This window comes from Triturus cristatus, chromosome 4_1, assembly GCF_964204655.1.
Source record: "Triturus cristatus chromosome 4_1, aTriCri1.1, whole genome shotgun sequence".
NCBI classification, from domain to species: domain Eukaryota; kingdom Metazoa; phylum Chordata; class Amphibia; order Caudata; family Salamandridae; genus Triturus; species Triturus cristatus.
Genome location: NC_140585.1, coordinates 513,436,038 through 513,463,073, shown reverse-complemented (window position 1 = coordinate 513,463,073; position 27,036 = coordinate 513,436,038).

The following is a 27,036-nucleotide window of genomic DNA, read 5'->3' as shown; positions in this document are numbered from 1 at the left end:
AAGAACAAAATGTGTTTTGTTTCACCCTTTTGTAGTATAAATAGGAGTGGCCCCTGGCCTACATTTACTGCACCATCAAGTTTTTGAAACAGTGGGTGTGAAGAGTTCTAAACAGTAAAAGGCTGAAGGAGATAGAACAAAGAGAGCGAGTTAGCACTTGAACATGTGTCTAAATCACAGCAAGGAATACAGGTAAATATAGGCTTGAGGTGATATTCAAATTAAAAAAATTAAACTTGTAAGGTGTTTTTCCGCGTGAGTGCAAAGAAGATAAAATGAACTGAAAATTAGGCGCTGGCTTTCCAATTTACTTATATGTTGAAATCATTGGACTCTAAGGAAAAACCTATGGTTGTAAAACAGAAGTTCTTAGAATTATTGGTTTGACCATGTATGAGCTAAAGAACAACATCTGTACCAAACTCCCTCCTGTGACTGCTGAGTGAGGGCACTGTGTGTGGTGAAGCCACACGCTTTCCAAATGAATCAGCTGTCACATTTCAGAATTCTTTTTTGTAAACCTCGACTTTTCTTTTGTCTTGACAGGCTTTCTAAAGACTGTAGGTTAAGATGCAGATATGCAGGATGTGAATAGGTGGACAAAAGATGGAAGCGACTTGTCTCTCCCACCCACTTCCCTCACACAGAAGCAGGATGAGATGGACATATCTGGGGATGGCGTTTCGGGTTCTGATGATACGGCATTGTGAGGCACCTGTCTTGACCCTCCGCACCCCTATTTCTCGTACCACTGCTTTGAATTACAGTTTCTCACTGTCTGTATCCTACAATAAGAGGTATGGAGACAGAAAGTAGAGAGACACTAGAAGGAACGGTAGTCTACTGACCATCTGTTAACTGACACTAATATTTGTGATGGGTGTCTTTACACCCTCACCGATTTGAAACCTGTATCTTCCTTCTAGCCACTGATCTACAGAAGCCAGTGCTCCTGTGTTTAACTCATTGATAGCTTAACACAAAAGCAGTCAGGCTTAACTTGAAGGCAATGTGTAAAGTATTTATACAACACTCAAATAGTAATAAAGTGACATCACAACACAGGAACAATTCCAAACTAATTTAGCAAAATAGGATCAAATGTGATGAATAAAATTACACAAAAATGACAAAAATCCAATAAGTAGAACCAGAATTAATAATTTTGAAAGTGTCAGGTAAATCTAGTGCTAAGAAGCACAAAGCACCCCTCATAGTATCTGATTGTGCTGGTCCAGGTCGAAGTCACAAGTTCAGGCTATAAGCATAGGGGCGTGGGTCAGAAGCAGGGACCAAAACTGTCCTGTTGTAGAGTTTATCTTCTCCCACAGAGTCCAGTTCCACCTTAGAAGCCTCAGCAGAGCTTCATGTTGGCAGAAGCAGTATGGAGATCATTATCAGTGGAACAACAGGTCGTAATTGGAATTTCATGCTGTTATGAGATGAGAGCGGCCATTGCCGACACGAAGAGCAGGCTGCCATTGGAGCATCATTGGCAGGACATGTAGATGGCCATTTGTGGGCAGGAGGAGCCCAAAACCTCTAGCTTTTCACCTAGAGTCCAATCCTCCAGTTTTGAAGAAGGAGGAGAACACTCTGACACCAGCCAAGGGTCCAAAACCTGGGGAGGCACCTCTTAGACTCACTACAGCAGCAGCAGGCTTCAGGCAAGTCTAGCTGGGCAGTTGCAAAAAAGGCCTCTGAAAGCCTGTTCTTTCCCTGTAGCTCAAACAGTAGGTCAGCCAAAAGACCATTGGAGACACTTTTGGTTTCCTGGGTTCAAGGCAAGTAGGTCTAGTCTTCCTTCTTCCAATGGCAGGGCAGTCCTTCTTCTGAATCCTCCAAAGTCCCAGCAATGTTCTGATAAGGTGTTCTAAGGGTGCCGCTGTTATACCCAGTGCAAGCAAGTATTTGGGGGTCCCTCTCTTTGTCTATTTCTAAACTGGTTCTTTTCACTTCTGAACCTTCTCCTGGATTAAGCTCCGACCTGTCAACAAAGGGCAGGCAGGCCCAGGTGTCAGCTGCATTGGACAGTGACAGAGCAGCTTCAGAAGTCAGGAGGAGGTGGAAGAAATATACATCACACTACAGGAGAACCATTATCAGCCAAGTGCCCCTGGACACTGGCAGAAAGGCACATGTGATTTAGGCAGAAACATGTCAACTTCCTTAAAGTAGCATTTTCAGAATATTAAGTTAAAGTCCGACTTTGACTTTAAAGAGGATTTTAAATCACAATTCAAATGAGTGGAAGAAGAATTTCTTCATCTGGCCCCAAACGGGAGTTCTCACTTATTAAGTTTAATAATATAACACAGTGTCAGTCTATGGGAGAGATAGCGTTACTGCAGTGGAAAATTAATTTGGGATAGTTTCACCATCAAAACATTTAAAACGTAAGTACACATGTCCTACTTTTTAAATGCCATGCACTCTTCCCTATGAGCTGTTAGTGCCTGCTTTAGGCGTGACATATCAGTATTAAACAAAATGCATAGGCCTGGCAAAAGGTTAATTTTGCCAGGTCGAAAGTGCTGTTTAAAACTACACTACAGGCTGCAGTAGCATGCCTGATACATGATTTGCAGTGCTACGTTAGTGGGTGACACAAGTGGAGCAGACCACTACCAGCATTTAGTTTACAGACCCTGGGTACATATAGTACTATTCACTAGGAACTTGTTTGGATAGGACAGCACAAGCACTTTACTACTGGTTAGTAGGAGTAAAGTGTGCAGAGTCCTAAAGCCAACAAAAATAGCTTCAGCAAAAGTAAAGTACTTAAGGCAACAATATGAGGGAACACCAGGTAAATGATGGTTATGTACAACAGTAAGTCATTCCTGGAACACCATGAACAAGTATTTTATTATCTTATCAATCAGAACATTTAGATACAAGGTCTATGTATATGTCAGGTAGAAAATTAGGGGCACCAGGTACCTCAATTTTTTAAAATTATTTGCTGATAAACTCCACCCCAGAATCCCTCTGGAGGAAGGAGCCTCACTCTGTTTGCTTGGTCTGTCCAATTAGGCATGGTTATTTATGTTGTTCCACTACTCCATGCACTAGATGCTGCTTCCAGGAACTTTCTTCTGAAAGGCTCAGGTTCGCACCCTCAAACTTCACTTTACCTAAATTTGGCATGGGTTTCTGTTATCCACCACAGTAGTCTACCATGCCGCCTGCCTGCCCAGCCGGCATTTCGTGTAAACTTTCCTGGGAGTCTTCTCTGTTGGATGTACCCAAATCTCAGAGATTAGCACAGAGACATCCACACACATACAGGAAATCCCTACTACCGCCAGGTGGATGCAGTGCGTGGCTTTGCCAAAGGAGTCCTGTGTGGCACCTAATGCTTCCAGTTACACAGCGAGGGTAATCCCATTAGGGTTTGGACTAACCACTCCAGTGAATACAGTACCATAAATCCCACTTAGAAAGCAAGGGTCTTACAGTACAAAAGATGGGGTGTAGATGGCACTTTGAGGCCATAAAATTCACCATGCCTAGCATTTAAACAAATATGAGTAGCAACGGAGTCTGTATCCATCTGGAGAGATGGGTTTTGGAGGTTCTGCCATCTGGCTTATCTCCCTTTAAACATTGCATTGAAAATATTATGTCTAATGAACTCTGAACCAGGCTGGTAGGAAACATATCAGAAATCGTACATCCAGACCATGAAAGTTGATCACTAGACAGAGCAACCCAACATAATTTTACAAAGCATTGCAGATATAGTCTGGTATTCCTTAGATTGGATGATGTAAATGCCTGTATAGCTCTCGACTGCAAGTGTTAGAATTCGAAATATGCACTGTATATTGAGTCCACCTTTGGTGAACTGTCACATCTCATACCATTCAAAAGGCAGGTGAAGCAGAAAATGGCTGCCTTATTATCTCACTCCTGTCTGTAGTGGACAGTCAGAAATTTTAGCATAAAGCGTGCGTCACTTTGGCCTCTTGTCATTATCAGCATTTATTACTCTTGTGAGGAACGTTGAGGGTGTTAACACAAGCTCCCTCCCTCGGTGGAACTAAAATATCTTGCACACATCAGGAATATTTTCTTTCAAACAAAGTGGAAAAGTAGTGCTGAACCAGAGATTCTGGGAGTGGATGTGGGCTAACGTCTAGGGCAGACGATCTCAAATCTGGGGAACTGGGTTTGAATCTCTGCAATGATGCTCCACATCCTGTGATTCTGGGCAAATCATTTAATCTCCACGTGACTAACAAAAAAGAATGTGTCCTTGTGTAATGCAACTGGTTCTCATGTAAAGCTATCTGATACCTAATACCTTTGAGTCTAGTTTGCGGCAATATAAAAAAATAATAATCTGGGAGAATATGGTCACCTTTACACATAAATTCAGGAATTCACAGACAAGTGCAAATGTTGTACAATCCTATATTCCCATATCACCCCCATACACATGGTACTGCCATGCAAGTGGATGGGCATATACCATGATCAAGAAATGGTGAAATAAATTGCCTATTTTTGTCTTTTTGGAGGCATCGTTTTAACTAAAAATTGTTTTTGGTTGTGTCTATAGATTATTGTCCTAGGTTTGCCTAACACCCAGAATACACTTAATAAGCCCACACATGTTTCAAACTTAGAGAGTCAGTGGATAACTTTAAGGGGTTGTGGCTTGTGTAGCTCACATACACTGTCTTTACTTCAACCGATAATATCATTTTTAATATCAGGTAAAGGCACTAAACATTCACTACTAACAAGAAGCATTGTGACATCCTGCATTTACACACCTTAACTGATAAAAACAGCATTCTACATAAGTGAGTCCAGCTAGCCTAAAAACAAGTGAAGTCTCTTTGCCATGTTTTTCAATCAATTTTAGCATGAAGGATAAATAGGGAATTTGAGCTTCGGCTCTGGCCGGTCCCAGGAAACCCTTCCAACTTCAGTTATTTATGTAATAGCAAGGAATACAGAGGGGCATGACTTGTGCAGATTGCACCCAATTTGATCACCCAGAATGCCCTGCAAACATTGCTTTCTAAAAATACTTTATATTCTGACATGTAGGTGCCACTGAAATTTGCTGTTAATGGTGACAGTCCTTCTCTTATGAGTAATTTTCACACTTCTTCCATTAAAAGACATATCGCACAGAAGAAGAACAGCTCTAAAATGCGAATATGAAAACTACAATTTTCAAGGGTACTAACTTATTTATTTATATTTATTTATTTAGTGTTTTATATAGCATAAACAAGACCCAGAAATGGGTATCAGAGCACTTCACATATACATAGAAATGTCGCATTAAACAGTATCATAGCGGATCAAATATATATCTAAAGTATTGAAGTTTTAAACAGTGCAATAGATTCCTATAGATGTAGTTACCTCTATTGACATGTGAGGCGAGGAGAGAAAAATGAAATTGAGAAAAACATTTGTACAATCAGTAATAAAATTAGCGTAGCCTAGGATATAGCTTATCATACATTTGGGCTGGATCTGGGTACTTGACCTGTACACAGTATTGGGTAAGAGACTAAGATGTGAAGGATATTAAGATGCGACACCAAAGGTATGTTCAATTTTTGTTGAATAACAGCAGGACAATATTAAGGTCTCTGCCACTTCACCCAGTTCCCAGTTCAACTTCTTCCCAACTGCGCCCCAACACACCATTCTAGAGTAGATCCCCCACATTGCATGGCTAGAGAAATAGAACCACCAAAAGCATTCCACAGCTAAGACAGTCAAAACGTATCCGATGAGACATACCTGGACTCAGTGAGCAAAAGCAGAGACCCAACACAACTTCCTCCTTTACTCCAACTAATAAATCAACCTACTACAACAAAATGTAACAATACTAAAGCAATTACAAAGGATTCCTAATGAACATATACATTCACTAACATGCAAAATGATGTAGTATATGAAAGCTATTGCAAAATATTCATAATGAACTTATACATTCACTAATGGAAATAAAAAAACATTGACATTGACATTACAGAACATAATCGTAGAATTTGCTGGGTAATCTTGTTACTCTGGATGATGGAGAACACCTACCCTTTGCACCACCACCTTCCACAATTCCTTTCTCTATAGCTCTTGTGTTACTCTCCCTTCCCTGAGATACATCCTTACCATGCCAACGCGACACAGCAATCTTACCCTTGTTCCACCATTTGTCATCATCCAGCTTTACAGCACTCTTCCATACTTCCACTACTCTCTTGAGTCCAGAACATTTTGATTCTCCTTTAAGTATTATTCTTGAACACATCACTATCACAAAATCTCCAGCACACCCTTTTAACACCCTGGCATTATGTCCATGCTGAACCTGGACATATCTACTCTATGATTTCACTCTTTTCTTGCTCACGTCCTTGATTTTCTCCTCCGGAACCATGAATCTACCCATCCACTCTCTCAGCATTTTGAAAGCAGGCACACGTCCTCTCAATAATATGAAAGGAGACACATTTGTGTAAGCATTGGGTGGGGTGCACACAGCCCATAGTTTACTTAACTCTAATTTGCAGTCTAGTCCACTGGCCTTGGCCAGTTGCACATTCTCCTTGATGACTCTATTGAAACTTTCAATGAGGACATTGCTCCTTGGATGATGAAGAGATGTCTTACTATGTTTTACACCCATAAACTTAAAAAACTCTTCAAATTGTACCAACATGAATTGACAACCATTGTCAGACAACATTTCATCTGCAATTTCCTCTTGGGCAAATATGGATTCTAAAACCTCTATAACACTTGTAGAATTGGGAATCTTCACAAACTTAATATCTGGCCAATGACTGTAATAATCTATGAGTACTATGCCACGCTCTTAAACACCACCTGATAACACCATCTGATCAAAGATGTCAGTAGCAAACTTGGCCCATGCTTTCTTGTGCACTTCAATTGCTTCCACTGGACTAGGCATGGTTACCTGTGATTTATCGCTTATGGCACAACTCCTGCAGTCTCTAACAAAATGATCCATACATTTGTCTAATCCAGGTCACCAAAAGTTCTCTCTGATCCATCTTTTCATTGCACTCATGCCAATGTGACCTTTGTGAGCCAGGGAAAGTACTTCGCACCTCATGGCATCTAAAACCATAAGTGAAGAGGCATGAGACAATAAACCATTGATTATAGATAGTTCCTCAAACACTTACATATATCTTGTTCCTGAATCACACTAGCCATCCCACTTACACTAACCCAGACTTACAACACATTAGCCCTCCTTGATTTTCTGGTCTAACTAGCATGCATCCCTCCGTTCTTGTTCAGATATGGCACCCTCAGAATGGCTCTCCGCACTGCATGGAAAATCTCAGCAAAGACTTGTGATCTACACATACAGTGGATTTTGAACCCCACAAATATGTCTTAAAATGTACTCTGTCCCACAAACAGGCCAGAGCTTCACGCTCTATAACTGCATATGTCACTCCAACTCCCCTCAGACACTTGGAAGCAAATGCAACTACCTCATCCTTTCCCTCTTTACATTGCATGAGTATTGCTCCTAGGTCATTATGACTGGCATCAGTCATTATTACAGTTTGATCCCTCGTTTCAAAAGATTTTAATGGTACCACATGCGCTATTTCCTTCTTGATATGGTTGAACTCATTGGTACATCCTATGTCCCAGACAAAGCTGGAATTTTTTTTCAGGAGATTTCCCATCTCAAAGGTCTTTGCAGCACAGCTTGGTACAAATTTTGCATAAAATTAAATTGAACCCACAAATGACCTTAATTGATCTTTGTTCTCTGGTGTGCAAAAATCTTCTTTGCCTTTACAGGACTGTTTTTTGGTTCCACTTCCTTTGCCAATAGTTTATACCCCAAATACTCTATAGGGGAAATGTTCATTCTACATTTCTCAAGATTGAGGGTTACACCCATGGTCCTTAACACGGAGAAAATATGACAAACCCTCTCATCGTTTCTAGTTCTTCCCATAAATTAAAACTTAATCTTGGAAACCCATCACTCTGGCCATGCCCCCGAACATGCTTTTCACAATTCTCTGGAAAACAACAGATGCAGGAACAAGTCCAAAGGGCATTCGTTTGAACTGGAACATTCCCTTCAGAGTGATGAACGCCATATGGTGTCTATACTCTGGGTGTAGATTGATTTGGTGGTAAGCTGATGTAATTTCCAGTAGACTAAATACTGTTCCTCTCTTGATAGTGGAGACCATTTCTATGTTGTTAGGTAAAGGATACTGATCTACCCACATTTGTCCATTACGATGGTGCAGGTCTACACACATGCGCAGAGTGCCATTGGCTTTTCTGACCAGAACAATAGGAGCAACCCAATCAGATGATTCAATAGGTTCTATCACATCATGTTTGCACAATTTGTTTGGTTCTGCTTTCAATTATGTACGTAAAGCTAATGGAACTCGACAGACTATGAAATACAGGTTGAGCTCCATCATTAATCTTTATTTTAAATTTTAATCCATTAAATAGACCTAAATTGTCTTTAAACACTTCAAAGTATAACCTTTCCCATGCATTCTCCTGCAATGCTGACACTTGTACATAATCCATCATTAGTATAACTTGCTCAGGATTGTTAGGATCTAAAAGGATTCCTAAATTTCCCTGGTTATACCATCCTAACAGACATGCTTCGTCCCTGCCACACTCCCAACCACCCGAGACTTTTTATACCAGAAATTCAAATTTGCATCAAATTCACATAATATTTCAATGGATTTTCCACCATAACCCACTGGGTGGAGGACAGAACACCTCACCACTATTCCCAGATCTTCAAACTATTCCTTCCACACCCTCTCACTTACAAGTGTGAAAGGAAATCCTGAGTCTGCCATCACCTTAATGTCTACCCTATTTATACTCGAAACACAAAAAGCTTCTAACACCCTGTAAAGTTACACCATACGCTTGCTCCCTATGTGACTGAATATTAGTTTCAATTATAATGTAGACTTCTTCTTCACTAGATGTAGTGTCCCTATCCTCTGGATCGTTAAATTCTACCCTTTGGAGTTTGCCTAAAGACGTTTTTCCAGACGATCTGCACACTCTCGCAATGTTTCCTTTTTTATGCACTTGGAACACATTTTTTCCATGGCTAGACACAGTTTAGCATTTCTAAAACGTGAAGAGCAGTTGCAATAATAACACTCTAATCATTTAAATGTAGACCTCATCTCAACCCTATTTTCCTTGTTGGTCTTTACAAAATGTTTATTCTCTTAGTTTTTTTAAAATTGACATTTAACTGTTAACACCCCTTGAGATTGTGGTTGTGACTTAGAATCTGATAAAGACATTTGTTCCATGTAAGATGTAGTAATTTCTATTCTAGTTGCAAGCTCCAGAGCTTTTTTAATGTTAAATCATGTTTAGACAATAGAGCTTCCTGCATTTTTTTATTATTGTTTTTTCCACAAGCTGATCTCTAATAATCTGTACTTCAAAAACATTATACTCACAAGATACTGCTAGATGAAGAAGGACACCTACATAACTAGATGCAGATTCCCCGGGCAACTGTACTCTCGTGTAGAACTCATGTCTCTCCAAGGTGAAATTTTTACACAAATTGAACCGTGTATCTAATGATTTGATGGCAGGAGCATATTCATCTTCTGCTCCATCTCCTTCACCTTCACAGTTCATACCAGTTCTTTGGGAATATGGTTTTGAATTTTATGACCCTCTGTGCCAAGAAAATGCTTTAAAATTACACACTTTTTTGTAAGTAATAAATACTCCTTAGAGGGCATCAAGATATGCTTCAAAACCCTCTTTCCACTGTTTCCAATCCAACTCCAGTGACGACGGATTGGGTACAAAAGCAGGAGGAAGCACAATTGATTGCTGCATGATAGTAAGTGCACAATGTAAATGTGAGCAAAACAAGAATAAAGAAAAAAATGTAGAAGTTGACAGAATGCAAATGGCAACTGGAGTAGAATGTTGGTGCTACGGAATGGCAAACAGTTGCACAAATGATACCAAGAAAGGTGTGCGTGTCAGCGTTGTGCACAGAACAAAATAATGCTAAAAAGCAGTGAGCGCATCACCGACATACATTTCATTGCCAAATTTCCCAATTTAAGATGGCAGCCAAAGTGGGCATGTCACAGAAAAATAAGTTCATCACTGAAACACCATGCACGTTTTGTTAGAAACAAACTGGGTATGTCTGATATCTGCTGCCCAGTGAAAGATGGCCGCTGATAGGGAAGTGTGTGCATCACTGAAACACTCAGTATACATGTTCCTGGGGTGGAACAGAGGCAACAGAAGGTTGTGCGTCACACTGGATGCATCTAATGTGCACGACAAAGGAATGAGTGCACAGTTGAATAACTGGCTTAAAGATGGCAGCGGTTAGTGACATTTACAAGCAGGCCACGGCATGTGAAGCAGTGGGAGAACAAGTAGAACGTGCAGAAGAAGGCGGCTGCACTCTTGCGCTGTGGAGCTCGGGCTGTGAGCACAAAGTAGAAGTTTAAGTACAATATCTTGGTAGCAATCACCAGCTGACAAAAGTAACCTGACCACCATGGCACCAACATGAATCCTCAGAGATAGGAAGTTTACTTCAGGGTAGAAAAACACTCAGAACTCAAATACGTGTGGGACATTCTGCGGTTAATGGTAACTCATTGCCAATATTAAGATGCAACACCTAAGGTAAGTCCAAGTTTTATTGTATAACTGTAGGACAATAACAAGGTCTCTAACACTTCGCCCAGCTCCCGGTTCAACTGCCTCCCAACGTACCCTTCTAGAATAGATTCCCCACATTGCATGGCTCGAGAAATAGTACCACCAACCGCATTCCACAGCTAAGACAGTCAAAGCGTATTCAATGAAACATACCTGGACACAGTGAGCAAAAGTAGAGGCCCAACAAAGGACACTGAGTAGTGTCTATCTCGATTTTTACAAAACATCTGAGGTTTCTGTAGTTTCCTGATTGCTGGCTAAGACTGAAGACAAAAACTGCTGCCATGAAAGGCCCCATGCACACTCTAACAATGTGATTTTCTCTTTGCCTTTGTAAGGCAAAACTGCTAATGTCTTGCATCATACATACTGTGTGATTTGCTGAAGCATAGCCTGTTACACTGTGGAGTGCAAACATTGTTGCAGTATATGTAAAGAAAAACATCTTGAATGTTGCCGTGTTTGTGTCTGTGAGAGTGATGGTGATGCTGTGATGTGCCCTATCCTTGAATATTACTGTCCCTGTCATAATGATAGTTGGTGTATTGTGGGCATCCATTGGAGGGTGACGACCATTAAGCCCTCCGCCCCTGGTTCTCCTCATCACTAAAAGAGGCAAAGTGCAGTTGCAGGAAGCTTGAAAGGGTCTGGTGCAGCTGAAATGAAGACTGCTCTCAGGATGCATAAGAAATTAGTGAACTCTGCTAAAGCTGAATTTTTGCCAACAAGAATTTGGCAGCTCAGAACTCCTCCAAAGAAATATTTTCTATAGTGCGTTTGTTTTCTGCTGCTGCATGTTTAGCACAGTCATTGAAGCATTTTTGATCACTCTGTGACAAACATTTGAACGTTTTGAGGATAAAACCTTGGCAATGTGTGATAACTTCACCCTTCGTCTCCCACTACAGCTGATTTTGGGTTTGTGGTTGAGGTTTCATTTTTGGCTAATGGGGGTTTAGGTGAGGTCCTTCTGAGTTTGGGGTGCTTAGATTCATTCTAAGTTGAACAATCCAAGTTAGGATGTGTGTACCAGCTAATTAGGTAATGCCGTGATTCAAGGCTTTGATGGTCCCAATGCTGAAAAAGCCCACAGTTGATCCCTATTTCTCTACAACATCAGGTCAATTGCTTTGCTGCTTTTTCCCATGAAAATCCTGGAGAAGTCTTTTTAGGAGGCTTACCTCGGTATACTCAAATCTGTCCAGTCTAGTTTTTACTCAGCTCATGCAAAGAAACATCACTGGTGTCGCTTCTTGATGATCTTGTTCGCACGGGTGCTTTAAGAAGTATCTGTTGCATTTGATACAGACTCATATTCTCTTATATTGACCAGATTGAAAGAAGTGGAGATATGTAGGTCTTTCCTGCAGTGGTGTAAATCTTATCGAGTAGGCAGATGCCAAGCTCTGACCTTTTCTATCAGAACTTAAGGTATTATATCAAGTTGCCCCTCAAGGGTAGGATATTGGTCCAACTCAACTCAACTCTTTTTAACCTTTACATTCGTCCCCTAGCCAAACTTAGGATCTTTTGGCATAAATTGTATGAACTATGCAGATGATACCCAACTAGTTATGTTTAGTCTGATGCAGCTCCTCTGGATACTTTCCATTACAGTATCTCAGCAGATAGCATCGGCTAAGTCAAAACGCCCTCAAATGTAATGTAGTCGAAATTGATGTTCTATGGCTTCCTAATAAGTCTCTGAAGTTCTTTTCCCTTGTATTTCTGTCAATCATCCTGGTTGAATGTCACCCCCCACCCAGCAGACGCAGTTTGTAATCTTGTGTCATCTTGGATGAGAAGAAGTCCCTCTACAAACAGGGAAGTCATTTCTTTGTTTTTCCTGCTCCAGGTATTATGGAAAATTCTCGGTGTCTCCATTTTACTGTGCAGCCATTGGACTCTTAAATAAAGCTCCAACGCATTCAAAATTCTGCATCCAGGCTGGCTCGTGGTTTGCCATGTTATGCCTCTGCATTTACTGCTATGAAGTCCTTACACTGGGTACCAGTTTTTAAAAGGATTTGTTTCAAATCTTTGTTGAGTACACAGAACCCTTCATGAAACCAGTCCCAGTTACCTCCAGCATAAAGTCATCTATTACTTGCCAAGTCAAAAACTAAGAGCTATGGAGGCCTCCTTACTGGTGATCTCCAGGTTTAAACTTGAACTCCTTGGAGGTAGGGTTTTCTCTCTCACAGTCGCTAAGCGGTGGTATTCTCTTCAAAACGTGTAATATTGTAAGTATGTATAAGGCGTTAAAACCTGGCTTTATTCCCAATAATTTTCTGTATTGTATATATTTCAATGTTCCTCAGTGCCATTTCACCTGTATAGGTATTGGAGAGCTTCGAAATTCTTAATATAACATATATTAACATATGCAATCGGCATCCCTGGAATGAGATGTTGACATCGGCCATGCAAAGCAGAATCTACTTAGTGAATACCCATTAGAGATGAAAAATCAATCAATCAATCATTCAGTAAATTTGTAAAGTGTGCTACTTACCCATAAGGGTTTCAAGGCGCTGGGGGGGTGCTGTTGTTACTGGTCGAAAAGCCAGGTCTTGAGTTGTCTCTTGAAGGTCAGTAGGTCTTCGGTTTGTCGTAAGTAGAGGGGGAGGGTGTTCCAGGTCTTGGCGGCACGGTGGGAGAAGGATCTGCCTCCGGAAGTGGTTCTACAGATGCGCGGGACCGTGGCCAGGGCGTGGTCAGCAGAGCGGAGTGTCTTGTTGAGTACGTAGAAGGAGAGTCGGCTGTTGAGGTAGGCTGGGCCTGTTTTGTGGAGTGCCTTGTGTGCGTTGATCAGGAGCTTGAAGGAGATACTTCTTTCGACGGGGAGCCAGTGCAGGTTTCTCAGGTGGGGGGTGATGTGGTCGTGGCGCGGGGCATCGAGGATCAGGCGCGCAGAGGCGTTCTGTATTCTTTGTAGTCTGTTGATGAGCTTGGACGAGGCTCCGAAGTAGAGGGCGTTTCCGTAGTCAAGTCTGCTGCTGACTAGGGCCTGGGTGACTGTTTTCCTCGTGTTTGTCGGGATCCATCTGTAGATCTTGCGGAGCATGCAGAGGGTGTTGAAGCAGGTGGAGGAGACTGCGTTGACTTGTTTGGTCATGGTGAGTTTCGAGTCGATGATGAGTCCCAGGTTACATGCGTGGTCGGTCGAGGGCGGGGGGGTCACCAGTGATGCGGGCCACTAGGGGTCGTCCCATGCTGAGGGGTTGGCCCCGAGGATGAGGATCTCCATCTTGTCTGAGTTCAGCTTAAGTCAGCTTTCCTTCATCCAGGCGGCGACGGCCTTCGTTCCCTGGTGGAGGTTGGATTTGGCGGTGAGAGGGTCCTTGGTGAGGGAGAGGATCAGCTGCGTTTTGTCGGCATAGGAGATTATGTTGAGGTCGTGCTGTCGTGCGGTGCGTGCTAGTGGTGCCATGTAGACGTTGAATAGCGTCGGGCTGAGGGAGGATCCCTGTGGGAAGCCGCAGATGATCTTGGAGGCCTCGGATCGGAATGGGGGGAGGCAGACTCTCTGAGTTCTGCCGGAGAGGAAGGAGGTGGTCCAGTCCAGGGCCTTCCCCCGGATCCCTGCGTCTTGGAGGCGTGTGCGTAGTGTGTGGTGGCAGACGGTGTCGAAGGCGGCGGAGAGATCCGGGAGGATGAGGGCCGCCGTCTCACCGTTGTCGAGAAGGGTCATGATGTCGTCTGTGGCGGCGAGGAGAGCGGTTTCGGTGCTGTGGTTGCTGCGGAATCCTGATTGGGAGGGGTCCAGGATGTTGTTGTCTTCGAGGTGAAGGGTGAGCTGGATGTTAACTATCTTCTCGATGACCTTTGCTGGGAACGGAAGCAGGGAGATGGGCCGGAAGTTCTTGAGGTTGCTCGGATCCGCCTTGGGTTTCTTCAGTAGGACGTTGATCTCTGCATGCTTCCAGTTCTCAGGGAAGGTAGCGGTCTCGAAGGAGAGTTTGATGATGTTGCGCAGGTGGGGTGCGATGGAATTGCCGGCGTGGTGTGGGAGAGGGTCGGACGGGGATCCGGAGTGGATTGTGCCCATGGTCTTCATTGTTTCATCGATGCTCACGTTGGCCCAGGTTGTCAGGGAGTCGTGGACGGTGGGGTGGGGTGGGTTGCGGTGGGTCCGGTGCGACGAGGCCCGCAGGGGTTGTCCGGGGTTTGAAACTGTCATGGATGTCGGTGATTTTTCGGTGAAAGAAGGTGGCGAGGGAGTCGCATAGGGCTTGCGAATGCTGGATGTCGTTGGCGCTGGAGCTGGGGTTGGAGAGTTCCTTCACGATGTTGAAGAGCTCCTTGCTGTTGTGAGCGTTGTTGTCAAGGCGGTCTGTGAAGGAGGTCCTTTTGGCGGTCCTGATGAGGTGGTGGTGGTTGCGGATGGCGTCTTTGTGGGCAGCGCGGCTGTCCGGCATCTTGTCGCTATGCATATGTTCTCCAATTTCCGGCACGTGCGCTTTGAGGCGAGGAGTTCCGGGGTGAACCAGTTGGCTCTTTTGCTGGTGTCTCTGTTGGTGGGTTTTTTCAGCAGGGCTACGGTGTTGGCGCAGTTGTTCATCCAGCGTTCGAGGGTGAGTGCACCATCATCGGGGTTGGTGGGGCTGGTCAGAGGGTTGAGTGCGAGGCTAGCCTGTAGTTGTTCTTCAGGGGATCTGTAGGGTTTGGTGGTGTGTGGGGGGTTTTCGGAAGGAGAAGTGGATGCAGTGGTGGTCTGTCCAGGTGAGTTTGGTGGCGTGACTGAAGGTGACGTGGGGGCTTGAGGAGAAGATGGCATCAAGTGTGTGACCGGCGATGTAGGTCGGCGTCGTGACGAGCTGTTTTAGTCCGAGGTTGGCGAGGTTGTCAATCAGGGTGGAGGAGTTGTTGTCGTTGTTGTTCTCCAGATGATAGTTCAGGTCTCCGAGGAAAATGTAGTCGGTGGAGGTCAGCGTGTGTGTGCTGATGAGGTCAGCGATGGAGTCGCAGAATTGAGGCCGGGGTCCTGGCGGTCTGTAGACGAGGGTGCCTCTTAGGGTGGTCTTGGGGTCCATGTGGATTTGGAAGTGCATGTGTTCAGCGGTGCTGAGGGTGTCGTTGGTGTTTGTTGAGACCCTCATGGTGTTTTTGTGGATAATGGCGATTCCTCCTCTGGCCCCGTTGGTGTGGTCTCTGCGGGGGATTTTGTAGCCGTCGGAGATGGCTATGGCGATGTCTGGTGAGGAGGCTTCATTCATCCAGGTCTGGGTCAGGAAGGCGACGTCCGGGGATGCGGTGTCGTGTAGGTCCCAGAGCTCAACGGCGTGTTTGCGTGCGGAGCGAGTGTTGATCAGGATGCATCGGAGCTGGTTGGGTTCACTCGTGGCGGGTGTCTCGGTTCCTTTGAGGCATGAGAATCTGCAGTTCAGGTAGGTGAAGGGACTGTGGGTGCGCTTCGGGGTGGCCTTGCAGCAGGTATGGGTCCTTCCTGGGTTGAGAGCGACGAGGGTTTGGCGTCGTAGCGGAGGCGGACTTTCTGGCTGGTGCGGGGGCAGGGGTTCTGGCGTTGGGTGCAGTCCAGGCGCGGACGGGCGCAGACGGGATTGCCTTAGGCGCAGCTTCGACATTCCAGCGGCACGACCACGCAGCGGCCACCATATAGGGGGAGGTGGGGAGGAAGGATCAGCTGGGAGGCAGGAGGTGTGTTGCAGGGGCAGCGAATGTGCGCGGAGGGGGCGGGGCCACAGGGGAAGCAGCGGTGGGGACGGGGGCCGGGGAGCAGAGCGGAGCGACCGCGGGGAGGAGAAAGGCAGGGGTAGGGGTCAAGAGGGCACAGAAGTCAGCGAGAGGGCACAGAATCAAACGGGGCAACAGCAGATGAAAACGGGGCACAGAGTTAAGGATGCAGCAGTAGAAGAAAACAGGGCACAGGATCAAATAAGGGGGCAGCAGCAGATGAAAACGGGGCACAGAGTCAAACAAGGGGGCAGCAGCGGATGAAACGGGGCAGAGAGTCAAAGGGGGCAGCAGTAGAAGAAAACGGGGCACAGAGTCAAACAAGGGGGCAGCAGCGGATGAAACGGGACACAGAGTCAAAGGGGGCAGCAATAGAAGAAAACGGGGCACAGAATCAGACAAGGGGGCAGCAGTGGATGAAACGGGGCACAGAATCAAGAAGGGCCACAGAACAGAATGGCTAGCGGGGGGCGGGGGCCACAGAAGATGAGCGGACAGGCGGAGAAGGCACAGAAGAGCGGATACAAACCAAGGCCACCACTGGCCACCAGGGATGAGGCGCCGGTGGAAGCCTGCGGGTGGTGGAGGGCCTCGACTTCGGCGGCGATCAGGACACTTCAGCTGGGGTGCAGGCGGAGCTGCAGCGGGGGGGAGCGACCTACCAGGAAGGTCAAGGGTCACTCTCCTCACCGATATTTGAACACCAAAAATGAAATACTTTTCCTTTAGGGCAAAGACTTTTTCATAATTATTTGGGTAATTATTTGGGTAATTGAGTTTGTCTTTACAAAATTAAATATGTATTTGATTGCACTGTGTGTGTTTTCATAACGGAATACAGTTATGTCAGTGGGCAAAATAATTTAATTTCCAAATATGTGTTTGAAGCTGATATTTGAATGACAGCCACTACTGCCAAGACATTAGCCTGAGTGAAGATGGTACTGTCTGCTGTCTTAAGCGTTGCTGTTTAGACCTGTAAACACTTTCTTAGGCTGCTGTTTATGGTCTTGGATTGTAAGATTTGCACAAAGTTTTATTGACACCCATCTCTTTCCAAATTAGTTCTTACTTTCCATGAAAAGCGGCGTAAAGTAGAAATGAGCATAGTTGTTCTGTCAAATATTAAGTCTTGTTAAATTGGATTTTATGATCTGTTTATACAGCTTTTGGCGGGGTTATGGAAATTGTGCAAATTTCTCAAAATGTTCTTGGAGCTAGTGACCCCGTTTTCCCTATATATATATCCATGGGTAGCTGTTTTGCTTCACACATCACGACATTATTTAAGTATTTTATGATCAAATTGCACGACATGGACACATTTATTAAAAATGTTCACTATGTTTATATATGGATGCGCACCCACCAATGGTCCTACCTATGCTTGCACTTACACAGTATTACTCAAAACAAATCTCAGATTTTTGTGTTTAAGGGCCTCTAACCTAGTACCAACCCTTGTAGATGGGCCTATATAAGGGCCAGAACCTGCTGGCTCTCGTAGCAAGCCCCAGTGAGCACACAGGAAAATGTAGCTACTGCCTAGTGCACTGTACAGCCCTGGTCTGCTGTGGAAAACACCAAGGAGGACGTTTCTTTAATTTACATGGCAACAAGCAGCCATGTAATACCAGAGTGACTCTACTACGCTGAAATAGCACGAGGTACTACTGAAGTGAAGCTACTAGTATAGGTAATGAATGAGGTGGCAACGCAGACTAATCGGAAGTGAACAATGATTCCAATGGATGTTAATCCCTTTCAGAAGAGGCTCTAATGCTTTTAGCAAGATGGTCCTCTAGTAACCAGATTAGACTACCATGGGGGTAGTCTGATTGTCTGTTATTCAATCTTACTGGATAACTTTTCTTCTACGTTCCATAAGGATGTGACTGGGGTAGATTCTAGCTATTGAGATTGCCAAGTAGGGCAATCAAACAAGTTTGGTAAATCTGTGCAGCTGTAGGAAAAAAGCCCCTTCTTGTGTTACTGAAAACATGCCAGGTAATCATGTGTAATGTGGAAGGACCAATTAGAGAAACCTCTATTGCAGTAATATTATTGTTGCACCAGTCAGTGGCCAATAAGCAATCCAATTGAATGGTGCTAGAATGATGTGTTAAGCAGTATTTGATTGACTTGTGTAACAGTGATTGGAATTAACACATAGATTTATCTAATTTGCAACTCCATAGTTATCATGCTATTGATCAGAAAATGGGATTAACTCAAAGATTGAAATTGAAACAGGTCATCATTTTTAGGTCTGGCACTGGCCAAGACCTTTTGATTTTGCTACAATGACATCTATAATATACGTATTTGGAGAAGTGGAGAAGTGTGGCTCAATGATTAGAGCGGCAGACCCTGATGCAGAGGTCTAGCCCGGGACCAGGGTTAAATTCCCCGCCTCGGCGGGTCTTGGGCTCAAAAATTCCACGAACCTGATAATTCTCGCCTCGGTGCCTATTCCAATCATGGAGTCCCACTCTGCAACTCTGGGCAATAGCTTGCTTAATCTCCACAACAGCCCCCACAACGCTAAGGATGCCTGGCCTCCACCTTGGGGGTGCCCTGGAGTGGACGCCTCACAGGGAAAGCCAGGATGGGTTCCACAGCGGTATTCGTACAAGCGCCTTGAGACCCTTGCGGGTGAGTAGTGCGCTATACAAGTATCAATTTACATATTTGTAAGGGTTTCCAGCCAGTCCTCTCCATCCATTGGCCTATTATTGTCTCATTCACATTTTTCTTCAATCCACTGTAGCATACAGCATGGGGCAAGAGTTCAGCCCACTTCAAGTGTCAGCAATCTTCCCTTTCACAAGACGCACATCAACACACAATGTAGTTCCCTTAAGTGCATGTACTACCGTGTCAATGTGTGCTTTTTGAGAACAAAAAATATTTTTGGTTTAAGGCATTTTTTTTTAGACTGATGTGGGCCCGGCAGCTTCCCTTTTATAAAAAGTTTGCAAAACCTTTGACAAAACAGAACAAGCATTAAAAAGTCAAAAGGCTTGGGGTCATCACCAGAACTATTAGCCTTGCCAATGTTTGTTTAATTGGAGATTACTATAAATGCACTTTATAAACAGTTCTGCAAGTCGATGAGGTTCAGTTTGCACACATCTGGAAGTGAGCAGATATAAGTAATCCTTAGCCTAAAATGCAACTGTTAAAGTCCATTCTTTACAAGACACAATGATGTCCTCCATATCAATGATTTGTGAATTTTGAGGTTTTTAAAGATTTTATTTGAACATTCGAATCGGGGACTTAAATTTCATATGCCGTGGAAGGTATTTACACATTTGGATTTCCCAAACTACCTTAATATTTTATCGTAGAAAGAGAAACACTGATCCAATTGGAACTGGTATTGGCATCATATTTCTATGATTTGTTGTAATGCCAAATACACTGTGGTGATCATTGCAGGGTTTATGTCTACGGAATATGTGACATTGTTTTCCGCATCACAACCCATTCGATTTATGAATTGTGGCCGAGTGCTGCGAGATAAGATGAAGGTAAACATCCAGAAGCATGTGTGGAGTTTTATACCTTTACTTCTCTTGTGGCATTGCATTGCGAATTGAGAATGCAGGTTTCCAGAGCCTGGTGCACACCATGTTTGATGGGAGTAAGCAGCAACAAAGATGTGTGTTTCAAAAACTATTAGACCTAGTATGTGGTGATACCAATTTCTACATTTAATTTTATCCCCATTGCTGTGCTTACATTGGTTCTGTCTCTGGCTTAGAGTCTGATATATTGGTGAAGAGAGTACTCGTTCTCAATGGCAACTGAGGTTCCTTCACACCAATTTAGTGGTCTGCATGCCAAATGTAATTGTGGGCAGACTTTAAGGTTGGCCACAGCAGAAACAAGTCTGTCTCTGCTGGGGCCAACATCTCTGACGGCCTTGGGGAGTAAGAGCTGTTGGAGAAAGGCCACATGTCCTCCCGCCCAATATAGATGGACGGACATGTAGTAATTTTTTATGTTTCTTACCACCAGGTAAAACCTGGGGGTAAGGAAGAGAAAAAACATGATAATACTCTCCTTCTATGGGAGAAGACTCCTATGGTGAGGACAACATTCCTTTTTGTCTTTTCAGGATTTTCTCTTTAAGAAGAAACAAAAAATGCTGTTGGCTACAGGGCTGCGTCCTTCCCATGCAGGCCCATAGCAAACAATATAGTGCATTGGCAGGAACTGCCGTGACAGCAGTTCCTGCTAATGCCTTTGTAAATTATTGCCTACTTGGTGGTCATTTTTAAATTAGGTGGGCGGCCTCTCCCCCATGGGGGGACAGAGTAAGTTACTACATCCCCATTGTTGACCCATGGGCCGCACGCCCAGGCATAAATCTGCACCTTATCATCTTGGGATGTATTTGAGGTAACTTTGTGTGATACAAATTCAATGTTCTTCACATCTAACATGGGCTTCAATTGGAATTCCATAGAGCATATTATCAAGCCCATTATCGTCGTTTTAGCTGCAGTTTTCTGCTGCTAAATCGGCGATAATTTTATCGCTGGCTTGATAATATGCCCCCAAGTTCGAACTGGTGAGCCAAATCCAGCCCTGACAAAAATGCCCAAAGCAGCCTCCCTCCCTTAATCTCCTCATGCAATCTCTCTCTTCTTTTCTCCTTTCTGTTCTTCCTCTGATCTCTTTCTCCCTACCATCTCCATCCCTCCCTCTCTTTGTCTCTCTCTTTAAGCCTCCTACTGCCTGCTGCGACTGACCTCTTGGAGCCGAGTTTTCTTTTGTTTTTTTTGTTTGCAGAGTTTTATATAGCGCAAACTTGACCCAAATCCAATCAGGTATCAGAGCACTTTACATAGCACCAGTTAAGTTACATGAGGACACACATTCATTTTTTTTTTGTTAGGCACCGGGAGATTAACTGATTTGCCCAGAATCACAGGATGTTCCCCAAGTCCGAGGTTGAGCGCCCTAGCCGTTAGGCCAACTCCTCTCCTAAGTGACAGAAACACCAGGGGTGGCCTCCAAGGGCCCTAGCCCACTGGGAATGTGGAATAAAAGGCCAATCCAGGCCAGGTACTCACCTATTTAATACATCCTGATCATATCATCCAGTACAGATTGATATACACAGTAGGCAGCAGATCAAGATTAGGGTGATTTTTGTACCAGAACAAGTGTTGTAAGTAGATTAACTAGATTGCATCATCAGCTTGGTTTTAGCAGAGCCCCACAAGGCAGTTAGACCTTCCTAACTGGCCCATCTCTGCATGTAGAACTGTAACTGGCACTAGAAAGCCCAAGCCAGCCCTGGTCGCTGCACCTGCTGATGTCAAATTGAGCATGGCTGGACTGTCTTTTTAAGGACTATTCTCTGCCTATCTCACTTTCTAACAAAACTAGGTTGCATTTGGAGGCTTCCATATCCCAGCATTGTTTAATAACATAAACAAGAAGACTATTCTTGTTACATGCTTGTTTGAAAACATGGATTCCAGTGTTTTAGATGGTTAAGCAGATCACTTAATACCAAGGAATGTATCCTTCAGTTCGCCCGGATTTGCACCTTTTCTTCTTCTACAGACTATTGAGTGCTTTTAGAAAGTCAGTAAGTCTGCAGGGCCAAAGGTAAAAGGAAGATGCCAGGAGCACAAGATGTCACTGACGTGGGCTTCACTCAGAAACACTGGGCGTCACAACAGTGAATTGTTTGGGGTGTGCAGATTAATTTATAGTTAACACATTTGTTTCAATGAGGATATCAATACTTTCAACTGGTGTATCTCCACCATTAGCTTTTGAATACTCAAAAAACCGTAAGGGGTTGTTTGAGGTATGTAGAAAGCAAGGAGTGTTGGTATGATAAGGTGTTTGGCAATGGCCCTTCAGATTGTACAAACATCTGCCTGCCTCAATTCTATCTGTATGTGTGTGGTATTTTTATAAGGCACACCTAGCAAAAGTGCCAGTGGAACACTGCACGGGGTCAAAGGCAAAGGTAGAGTCAACAAGTGATTCATAAAAATAGTTATGTATGGCTCTGGTGGACAGCCTCTAAAGTTTATTTCAGCGTATGAATCTCATAATCCACTGCTATGACATAGCAATAGTTGATATAACAACCTGTTACCCATTATTCTGATATCATTAAAGCCTTCCAGACCAGACTGACAGTGCTCTCTGGGAGCCTGTCAGCACAGTGCAGCTTGTCTGCTTTGAATAAAATGTGTTAAGATTTTAGAGATCATCTTAAAATTTTGAGTTTGTCCTATATGCACTTAGCACTTTATATAACGTTTCTATACTGTATGTAGAGCAGCCCTTGGCACCCTATATGGTTGTTAGGAATGACATTTCTGTAGCTTACCCCTTTTGGAGTATATTTTTTTAGCACTTTGTACTCCATAAAACCTTTTGCACTTTAAGATGTATTATAGGGAAAGAAATGTGCAGTTTTGTGTTTTAATATGTTTGCCCTTTTGCACTTTGAATTTTTATCTTGAGGACTAATATGTGTTATTTTAATTTATGAGCTGGTTTAACTGAACTTTGCACTTTATATAAAATGTGTACTGTATGTTTAGCAAAGCTTTAGCATCATAAGATGGATCATAGGAAAAGATAATTGTAGTTTTGTATTTTAACACTGTCTGCGCATTTGCATTTTTGAATCCTGCTCACTAAGTTCTTTTTTTGCATGGATTGTTATGAGTTGGCTACCCAGCTGATATTAGGATGGCCTCTTTTTAAAATGAAATGTAGTTTTGAATGTAATGTTTACTTTTATGACATTAAGTTGTCGAATAAAGCATTCTTGACTGACTGACTGAATAAAAGCAAAAAGCACAGCTGCAGAAGAGGGAAGGAAAGCAGGGAAGACAGTGGGGGGATGCTTAAGGATGGCAGGTAAGGTATTAATTTCCCACATTTGAATCAGACAGAGGAGACCATGGTATGTATAGTTACCTCATTACTCCTCTGCCCGCAGTTTAAAGCAGCTGCAGATCATTTTGAGGGCCATACATAACAAATGTATAGATGGATAAAAAGTGACTTGTGGGGATATGTTTCACCTCGTAGTTCTGAGTGACATCATAGGCAACTCAAGCTTCGCTCTCATTGTATGTATGATGACACTCAGAACCACTCAGTAAAAACATCCCCATAAATCACTACTACCCATCTATGATTCTATATGTTACCGCTTTATAATTACATTGTCCAGCTGCTGCTTCCTTCATTGATCTTTAAAACTAGAAATTAAAAGAAATTGGATATGGCTGATACTTTTTAAGAATTGGGTAAAATTGTACAAAAAATATGAAAATAAAATGGTATAATGGGGGGCACTGTAAATCATTGAGTCGCCTAAAACAGTTAACGTTGTTTTGCCTGATCATGTGAGATAGGTCAGAATCATTCTCGTTTATCAATGGAATTGAATAAAGGCAATGCTCATCAAAATAGTATGGTACAGAATTGGTTGGAGAAGAGTGATGAGGTGGTTTATACTCCTGACCTAGGTTGTGTGTGCAAATGAACATCCATTGACCTGATAGTGTGTTTTTGATGTACTATGTGTCACAGTTAAAAATTCTAAAGTTTTAAATGGAAAACTGCTGCACAACCCACGAGAGCTTCATGGGGAGAGCTGCTGCGCTACCCATGATCGATTCATGGGCAGAATTGCTGCACACACATGACAGCTTCATGTGGAGAGCTGCTGCATGCCATGTCATGAACACGTATGTGTTCCAGAGCTCGAGTCCTTGCCTGAGCTCATGGAACTATATGAGCTCACACTGAGTTGGGCAAGCATTGTGAAGGGGACGAGGTGGCGCGTCTCCTGTGTTTGTGACGTATTTGAGGATTGAGCTGAGGAATAAAGCGTTTTGACTCATCTGGCCTCCGGACATCTTTACACTGCACACCCATGAGAGCTTCATGGGGAGATCTGCTGCTCTACCCATGAGAGCTTCATGGGGAGATCTGCTGCTCTACCCATGAGAGCTTCATGGGGAGATCTGCTGCTCTACCCATGAGAGCTTCATGGGGCGAGCTCCTGCACAACCCACATGGAGATTCAACAGGGGAGCTGCTGCACATCCCATGCAACGCGTCAATGGCACAGCTGCTGCACAACCCATGTAAAGCTTCAATGGCAGAGCTAATGCACAACCCATGAGAGCTTCATGGGGAGAACAGCTGTACACCCCATGCAAGGATGCAACGTTTCAAAGGGAGGATTACTACCCAAGCCACACAAAGATTCAGTGGGGGAGCTGCTGCATAATACATGCAAAGCTTCCAGGGGAGAGCTGGCACATAACCCTGCAAAGGTTCAAGGGGAGAGCTGCTGCTCAACCCCTGCGAAGATTCAAGGGAACTGATAAGGCACAACTTATGCATGGATACAACGCTTCAGTGGGAGAGCTGCTGCTCAACCCATGCAAAGCTTCAAGAGGAGAGCTTCTGTTGTACAACTCATGCACAGCTACAAGGGTAGAGCTGCTGGTCATTCCATTCAAAGCTTCAGTGTGAGAACTGCTGCACAACTCCTGCAAAGCTTCAAGGGGAGAGCTGCTGCTCAACCCCTGCGAAGATTCAAGGGAACTGATAAAGCACAACTCATGCATAGATTCAACACTTCAGTGGGAGAGCTGCTGTGCAACCCATGCAAAGCTTCAAGAGGAGAGCTTCTGTTGTACAACTCATGCACAGCTACAAGGGTAGAGCTGCTGGACATTCCATTCAAAGTTTCAGTGTGAGAACTGCTGCACAACTCCTGCAAAGCTTCAAGGGGAGAGCTGCTACACCCCCATTGAAAAGCTTCATTACGAGAGCGGCTGCACGGCTGATGCAAAGGTTCAAGTGGGCCCTGCTGCTCAAGCCACACAATGCTTCTAGGGGAGAGTTACGCACAACATATAACATTTTTATGTGGAGACCTGCTGCACAACTATGCAAAGTTTGAAGGTGAAAGCCACAAGCAAAGCTGCTACATGTCTCAGGCTGAACACCCCCCCACTTGCCCTATCAACCTCACCTCCACTGCACCGTTATGGTTTCTCAAATGTAAAATGCCATCACCGGAGAATATGGAGCTTCAGGTTTTACAAGTCTTTAATTTGTGTATTTGGAAATGCTGGATAGATTTTCAACACTTCATGTATAAGTCTAATCACTACGGAAATTATAGAACATCAGCAATGTTTCTATGCTTTGTATGAAAGATCTTGTACAATTCATTCATTGCTGGACAGGGGAAGGGGCCTTCCTCGTCTGCTACTTAAACAAGAGAATGAAAAACAACCCAGGCAGCCCATGTTGGATTGAGATGACCATGACACGCACTGGGTATCTGAGCTTGTTAGAATCATGGTTTCAGTAGCAAGTTACAAACAATTGCTCTAATGTGCTGTACCGAGCTGCAATGCCCAGAACTGACAACCGGGCATGGCCATTGTTGAGGCCAAGATGTGCCACTCTGTTGCAACACCATGCCATCAATAGCAGAGGAGCCATTTGGACCAACCAATTCCATCTGCTCTACATAAATGTTGAGGTCCTCTTTTGTCTTCAGAAGACGACCTCAACATGCACACTCCAAAGGAAAAAGGAAATGTTGAATGGGAAAACTGTTAGTCCCACACCATCCTTGATTGAGATGTACCACTCACATCGCAGAAAGCACCGGCGTGTGTAAGTGATGCTGATCTAATATGGAACGTTTCTACAACTCTGCATTGTAAAGCACGGAATTCAGATTTTCTTTATTCAAAGTAAGTACTTTATCAGTCTACCTGTTTTGCGTATTACACCTGGGTAGAAAACGGTTTATATAAATTCAAAGCATGGTCGCTGTTTGATTTACTCCTTTATCCTTTGCAAAAATGTTTTCTCACAGACAAATCATGTGGAAATATAACATGCTGTAAATAAGAAACAATCGTTTACAAGTAGCGGATTATTTTCCTAAAATAGATGCCTGAACACACCTACCTATTCCTGGAAATATTGTGTGGGAATGTGCAACTTTTGCACAGCAGAATGACGATGCAACACATTGCTCATGTAGGTGGGAAAGCCTACATATCCTACGTTTGCAGGTTTTACATAAAATCCTTCACCGATAGGCGCTGGAAGTAAGTGGGCCGACGGTGCTGCCGCACCCCCAAAATAAATGTGCTGGAATTTAGGAAGTGAATGAATAATAAAGAGGTCTTTAAATTTTCATCATGTGGCATTTGTTATGCCTTCGAAGACAGAGGTCAAATGTCAGACTGTCTTCTGACAAATGACTTCCTATTCCTTCAGCGCAGAGATTTGTGTTTTACTTTTCTTTCTCTGAGTGAAAGGTCAGGGGACTTTGTTAAGAGAACTATGTGAGAAACGTGCTATGGTATAGGGAGTTTAAAACGAAGGGCTGTATGTGGGATGTCAATTTTATTCTAACACGCAATACCATTTGAATACCTGTAAATGAAATGTACAGATATTTTCCAAAATATACATAATATATCAGCCATTACAAAAGGACAAATAAGGAACGCCTTTCTTGTAATTCTGAATTGTGATGGAAAC